We start from the raw sequence: 7,838 nt of genomic DNA on the forward strand, positions 1-7,838 counted from the left end.
TTGAGGATTAGGATATTTGTGGAACCAACACCTCCAGTTGGTTTGTCCACTACTATTCATGACTGGATATAGTAGGACAGCAGAGCTTAGATCTGATCCATTGCTTGTAGAATTGTTCATTTAAAGCTGTCTTTCATTTGCTGCTAATGCTGTTTGGCATGCACCTAGTCCTGTGTTTTAGGTTTACTAGGAATGCCACTCACTTTTGAGTATGCCTTGTGCTGCTCCCGGCATGCCTCCTGCAGTCTCGATTGAATCAGCGCTGATGGCAGAGTGGGAATCTATCAAGCTAAGTTTCCAGACAATTCTGCTTCTGATGAACCAAAGCACCTCATAGATGCCCAGACTTGAGTTGCTAGGTCTATTTAGCATGGTGAATGTGCTACACAACATAATGTAAGGTACTCTCGATGTGAAGGTGGGACTTCATTTCCATAAAGACTGTGTGGTGGCCACTTCTACTGACACTGTCATAAACAAATGCATCTGTAGCTGAGAGATTGGCTATTGGCGAGTCTGTGAGACAACTTTCCCATTTTTTGCACTAGCCCCAATATGTTGTTAAAGAAATCTTAGCAGGGTTGGCAGTTTGCCAATGTTATTTCTGGTGCTGAGAATGATACCAAATGGTCTGATAATTTTTTTTAAAGACTTTTAGCCATTTCTTACAACTGATTAGCTTGTTAGGGCAGTTAAGAGTCAACCACACTGCTGTAAGTCTGGAGTCACATTTGGCCAGATGGGATAAGGATTGCAGTTTTCCTTCTCCGGAAGCCATTCGTGAATTAGATGGATTTTACAGTAATGGACGTTTAATACCAGATAGTTTGTTTTTACTTTTTGAATTCTGATTCTGCCATAGTGGGATTCGTGCTTGTATTCTCCAGAGCATTACCTGAGTCTCTGATTATTTGTCCAATGACATTATGATTATGATGTGTTTAGCTGCTCCCTAGACATTTCTTGAAGCTGAATTAGATCTTGCCCACTGTGGATCTGCCTGCTGTGAAACCGTATTGTGTCTGAGTATTTCCTTGGCTCATTGTCAGTCTTGTCAGAATGACTGAGAAATGCTTTCCCAATGATACTGAGGGATGAGATGACAACCTCCTAATCCCCGCTGCTACTTGGATGACTGTTGACTATAAAAACTGGAAGGCTAATAGCTGGCTCTCCAGCCCTACAGGAGCTGCAGTCTTCCAGCACAGGCAAGGGAATGTAAGGCTACCTCCATCTTGAGCACTCTTTTAAAGAAAAAGACCACGAATGCCAGGCTGCTGTTGTGGACAGAAGCGTCTCCACAAAGCTGATTGTGGCTAGAGAGATGGTGCATGCATTGTGGCGTTGGGGTTCTCAGAGTGATCCTGGAAAGCTGCCCTCTCCCTGCACTGCAGCTGGGCGGTCACTTCTAGGTGTTTGTCATGCTCCCCAGTGCCATGGTTGGCCCAAAGCTTCATTGGGAAATTCTAGTTCACTGCCAAGCAGTGGTTTTCATTATTCTTTTTTTGAATTGAAATAACAAGTTACCAGAACCTGTATCACGTCTGATCTATCATCCAGGAAAATGGTGAGGAAGTTGGAATATGGCACAAACCAACCGCAACTGAGTAATTCCATATCTGCCTGCTTGCATTCCTGTTCTTCCTCCGATCAGTACCAGAGCCCTGTCCTGTCCTTTAACATTCTGGCAAAAAGCTGGCATCTTTGACAGTGAAGTGTGCCAGAAGAAGTGAGATTGAACCCACAGTCTTCACAGAGCCATATGTTTTCACAGTGACATAGCAGTTTAATCTTGGCTGCAAACTAATTAGAAACTAGAACTGAAGGGTATTTAAGTCATAGATTCATAGAGCCATACAGCATGGAAACGGGCCCTTGGTTCCAACTCGTCCATGCTGACCAAGTTTCTCAAACTAAACCAGTCCCACTTGCCTGCATTTGGCCCACGTCCCTCTAAACCTTTCCTATTCGTGAACCTGTCTAAATGTCTTTTAAATGTTGTACCTGTACCTGCATCTACCACTTTTTAAATCAGCCCACTATCAGTTCTGAAGATGTCATATCAGACTCAACGTCACATCTATTTCTCACTCCAAAGATGCTGCCAGCTACATGAATTTCTCAGCATTTTCGGTTTTTATTTCAGATTTCCAGCATCGACTGTATTCTGAGCATATGAACAGATAACAAGTGTAGGCCACTTAGTACTTTGTGCCTGCTTTACCATTTAATAAAATCATAACTGATCTAATTTTAACCTTAACTGTATATCCTCAAATATTTTTCATATCTTTGGTAATCAAGAGTCTATCTACCTCTGCCTTGAAAAATACTTAAAGATTCTGCATTCATTGCCTTTTGAGGAAGGAAACTCCAAAGAGACTCAACTCTCAGAGAAAATAAGTTTTCTTCAAATTTGTTTTAAATGGGACCCCCTTATTTTTAAACTATCACCACTCGTTCTAGTTTCACCCACAAGAGGAAACATGCTTTCAACATCTACCTAGCCAAGTCCCCTCAGGATCTTTATATGTTTCAAATGCCCGAGGCCTTGTGATATTTCAGGGGATACAGGGCTAAACTTTCCCTCATAAGGGAAACTGCTTATTTCAGGAATGATTTCAGTAAAACTTCTCTGTGCTGTTTCCAATGCATTAACATCCTTCTGTAAGCACGGTCACCAGTACTGTAACAGTACTCCAGATACAGTCTCACAAATGCCCCGTATAATTGAAACATAACTTCTCTCAAGTACTGGGACACCCTGATCCATCTGCATCCTCTCACCACTTAGACAATATGCAGCTATCTCTGCAAAAATGAACAATTTCACTTTCCCACAGTTATACTCCATTTGCTGGATCTTTGCCCACCCACTTAATCTATCTATCATCCTTAGTATGCTCCTTATCTTCCCTTTGCAACTCACAATCCTTCCTATCTTTTTGCCATGATCAAATTTAGGTTCCATACCTTCGATGCCTTCATCCAAATCATTTTTAATAATCTTAAAGCATTGAGGCCTCAGCACTGACCCCTGTAGCACACCACTTGTGGCATCCTTCCAGCCCATGAAAGACCCATTTATTCCGACACAAAAATAGAAATTTCTGGAAAAACTCAGCAGGGCTGGCAGCATCTGTGCAGAGAAATCAATTAATGTTTCTGGTCTGGTGACCCTTCCTCACATCCTTCCTCATCGGACCCTAAATGTTAACTTTGATTTCTTATCACAGATGCTGCCAGACCTGTTGAGCTTTTCCAGGAACTTCTGTTTTTGTGTAGGAATGACAGTGTCCGCAGTTCTTTCATTTCCCACTTATTCCTCCTCTCTGCTGCCTGTTGGCTAGCTAATCTTCTCTCCATTTGAAGACCATGAGATCTGCAGATGCTGGAGATCAGAGTTGAGAGTGTGTTACTAAAAAAGCACAGTAGGTCAGGCAGCATCCGAGGAGCAGTAAAATCAACGTTTCGGGCTAGAGCCCTTCATCAAGAAACTAACTTCTTCAAGGTAGGCATCCTTGGAAGATGAAGGGCTCCGTCCCGAAACATCGATTTTCCTGCTCCTCGGATACTGCCTGACCTGCTGTGCTTTTCTAGCAATCTTCTCTCCTTATGTCAACTCTGACACTATTTGCTTTTATTTTCCACAATAATCTTTGATGTGGCACCTTATGAAATAAATCCCTTTTGAAAATCTAGGAAAAAATTGTGGCTGGAAGAGCTTCTCCTTTTTTGAGGTATTTTAGGTGTTGGAGGTGGTCTCCTTGAATTCCAGGAGCAGCAATTACTGTTTTATATGCTGTTGCATTGCATTGTTTTGGAACTTTGCAGAAAAAAAAAGTCAAAGCAATGGCACTTTTAAAAGGGAGGAAGACAGACAAAATGCAGCAAACACATGGTCAGTGAGGGAGAGAGAGAAAGAAACCTATGACAATACATCCACTATGTCTTTTATCTACAGCACAAGTTACTACTCAAAGAACTCTCATGAATTAGTGATTTTACCTTGACAAAACTCAGTTGATTCTGCTTGGTTACTGTGAAATTATTAAAGTCTCCCTGTTATAACATCCTTCACAATAGCTTCTAATGTTACCTCTTTGCTTTTATATCAGTATTTAATGGTTAGACTGTGTTGACTGCCTGTGACACAACTGTCACTGTTGTGTATGGTATTGTTCCAGACTGCAGGACCACTGCATGCGCGTGAGCGCGCACACACACACACACACACACACACACACACACACTCCCAACCACCCACCCTGTATCTGAAATTCTTTCCTTAGAAGCTGTTTAGAATTAAACTTTCTAATTGATGTTTTGTATCGAGTATGTATCCGCAGTAACAGGAAAACATTCTGTGATGCAACAATCTGTGTTTAAAAAGTGTTCTAAACAGTAATTTGACATTAAGACATTTAAGTCTTGAAATGCTTTTGTAATCAAATGCTGATGCATTGTAGACATAAGAGTACCTGTTTGTCTGTAAATTATGTCCTGATTGTGACAGACCATAATGGCTTTTTCATGAGATTATCTGTTTACCTTGTGATTCAATATTTTTGAATGCTAAAATCTGACAAGTTAACAATATTTGAATGTACCTCTTTGCTGCTGTTGGAGCTTTGAATGAGCACCCTGTGGGGCATGGACACAACACAAGATGCTGCTAGTGATGTAGCACATAATTCGAAAGACTGGATTGATGTGCGAGGTATGTGCAATTAATGGTGTAGCTACTAGTGACAACACACATGACATAAACTGATGCAAATAATTCACTGTGCAGGCAATGGACTGTTGAAGAAAAAGATTCTAAAATGTGGCAATGCTAAACTGGAGAGACCCGGAAATGGACAGAATGTGAAAATCTGGATGAAGGTAATGCATGAAAATGGAGATGTCATCCTGGGCCGCCAAAGGATCTCATTCACTATTAATGAAAAAGATGTCATTAAGGTGAGTGAACAGAATACCACTAAATACGATATACAATCAGTATGCCATTGCACACAAACAATAAAGCATTAGAACTCCCAATCGTGGATATCAAACGTGCAAGCTAAATCAAACACTCTGATCAGTGAATAGCCAATCTTATCTGGTTAGGATTTATACCACTGGGTAATTTTTAGTTGCATAGCCTTAATAACTGGTTGTAATTAGTAGATTAAGTTATTGAACTGAATTAGGCAGCAAGGTGGCTCAGTGGTTAGTATTGCCAGCTCACTGTACCAGGAATCTGAGTTTGATTCTAGCCTTGGATGACTGTCCATGTGGAGTCTGTACATTCTCTCTCTGTCAGTGTGGGTTTCCTTCCATAGACCAAAGATGTGCAGGTTAGGTGAATTGGCTTAATGCAGTGTTACAGAGATAGAGTAGGGTAGCAGGGTGGATGCTCTTCAGAGGAGCAATATAGACTCAATGGGCTGCATGACCTGCTTCCACACTGTAGGGATTCTATGATTCTATGAAATTATTCTTATCTGGAATCTGTAAAACTTAATGGCACATAATTCAAACCTCGAAAGTTTCAACTTGTATGGAATTCACAGCCATACCATAATTCATACCTGTTTATAAAATAAACGCCTGCAATTTAGAGAAATGCATTTTCCAGCACCTTTAATTCATATCTGCCTTTAACTCTCACCTATGCATCCTTTACCTGATGCTATAAATCATATGATGGGCAGACATTTCACCTGAATATTATTATGACACTTGGTTATAATTTATCTACCTGCCCGTAATTGACATCAATGTGTAATTCAACACTGTCTATGTATATTTGTGCATTATTCATGTGCATACATGGTTGTGAATTAGTGATAATTCATGGCTGTCTGTAACTAATACCTGTGTTACTTCAGGCCTATAATAACACACAAACTGTATTAGATTACTAAGAACGGTATAGAAATTGCACTTCAGTCTCACAGCACTAGAGACCCAGATTCAATTCCACCCTTGGGCGACTGTGTGTATGGAGTTTGTGTATTCTCTCCATGTCTGCATGGGTTTCCTCCAGGTGCTATAGTTTCCTGACACAGTCCAAAGATGTGCAGGTTAAGTGGACTGGCCATGTCAAATTGTCCATAGTGTCCGGGGATGTGTAGATGGGTTAGTCATAGGAAGTGCAGGGTTATAGGATAGGAGCATGCTCTTTGGAGAGTTGGTTTTGGCATGATGGTCCGAATGGTCTGCTTCCACACTGTAGGGATTCTTTGAAGTGTACTCTCCTTACGACATTACAGGTAGAGCTTAATAAGGGCAGCAGAAGGCTCAATGCCTGGTACCAAAGCGAGTGGCACCTACTCTCAACCAATTTTTGGAATCCCCAAGGGAATGAAGTCTCTAATTGGCAGCGTGAACCCTGTTGTTATGGCTCCTAGGTGCAAAATTGGGCAGAAATCCTGTTCGGACAAGACAATTAGACGCCAACAGTTCTCCATTACTATCTGTGGCTGGAAATATAAAGTACTTTTTTAGTCAACTTGTGCATGTGTTATGAGACTGAAACCTGGACCTTCTTCTCAAAGCTAGGGGCAATACCACTGCTACCATAAGTCGTGACAATAAACAACTTCTTCAAACATGTTATGATACACCTCCATGGCAAGTTGGAATTCTGGTATGGAGGTAGGAACACTACCATTGTACCACTGAGCCTTCAAAGGAGTTGTGGCTTGTGCCACATCGCTGAAAACTTGGGCAGGTATGCAAGTGTGGCCGGGTTTCTTTATTATGATGTGAGACATGGCTTGGGTGGCATTCAATGCCCATTCCTGATTGTATCAATCCAGGGGCTTGGGCAAGGCCCATCAGCTGCTTTGGCGTGTTCAGGGAGAGGGGTGTGTGGGTCCATGGTCAGCCTGGGAGTCCAGTGCAAAATTCCAGGGAATCGCAGAAATTCAGCTGGGGACATGGGTCAGTCAGGGGCCTGGTCAGGCAACAGGATAAGGTTGTGCCAGAGGGCAGAGTGAAGGTATGAAAAGGCTTGGGATTCCTTGGGTCATGGAAATTCTACTCCATTATTTAGCACAAAATCTTCTGAGCAAAGAATAGTCTTGGTCAGAAAGATGAACAGTGTGACCTTCATGAGGTAGAGAGCAAAAATTTCCTTTTTCCAAACCGGAGTTGAGTGGAGGTTTCTTGTAGTGAGCTGAAATTGGCCAATTTGAACACATTGGGATCTTATAATTAGTTAACTATTCCTCATTACTATGTAGTTTCCTGATCTCCAGGAAGGAAGCTGGGGAACTCCATGGTGGGGCTGGGAGGCAGCATGTAGGGCACAGATGGGATAATGATTATTGAAGAGGGCAACTCAATAGGTAGGAGAGGGAAATAATACAGCATGAAAGAGCTGGGGTCATGAGAAGAAGGATATGTCAACAGTTTCACCACCACTCCGGCTTTGAGTGGAGTAGGGTGCAGGGTGCATGGGAACAGGACAAAACTATTGATTTCTTGGCTTGATATACTTGGGGCTGAGGGGTCAAATAGGGAAATGAATGGTTAGGGATACAGATCATGGGAAAGTAGGAAAGATCAAAGCAGATGGGGTTGATGTGGAAAGTTACCAAGTAGGGACTGTGTTAATTTGGGTGTTCACCCAAGTTAAGATGCTGAGCCTGAGACACTGAAATGTAACCCTGGTTTTCTTCCATCATGCTGAAAAGTGGAATGGAGGTGAAAATTGCTGCCACTGTCCCCACGATGGGCAGGGTAAGCATTTCATTCTGAGAGGGAGTCTTCACTTTAATGTGATGAGAGGCCCTTCAAAGGACAACAGCATCAAACAGAATGCCCTCCCAAACCACCCAACA

The sequence above is a fragment of the Chiloscyllium plagiosum genome, chromosome 25, assembly GCF_004010195.1.
Source record: "Chiloscyllium plagiosum isolate BGI_BamShark_2017 chromosome 25, ASM401019v2, whole genome shotgun sequence".
Taxonomy (NCBI): Eukaryota; Metazoa; Chordata; class Chondrichthyes; order Orectolobiformes; family Hemiscylliidae; genus Chiloscyllium; species Chiloscyllium plagiosum.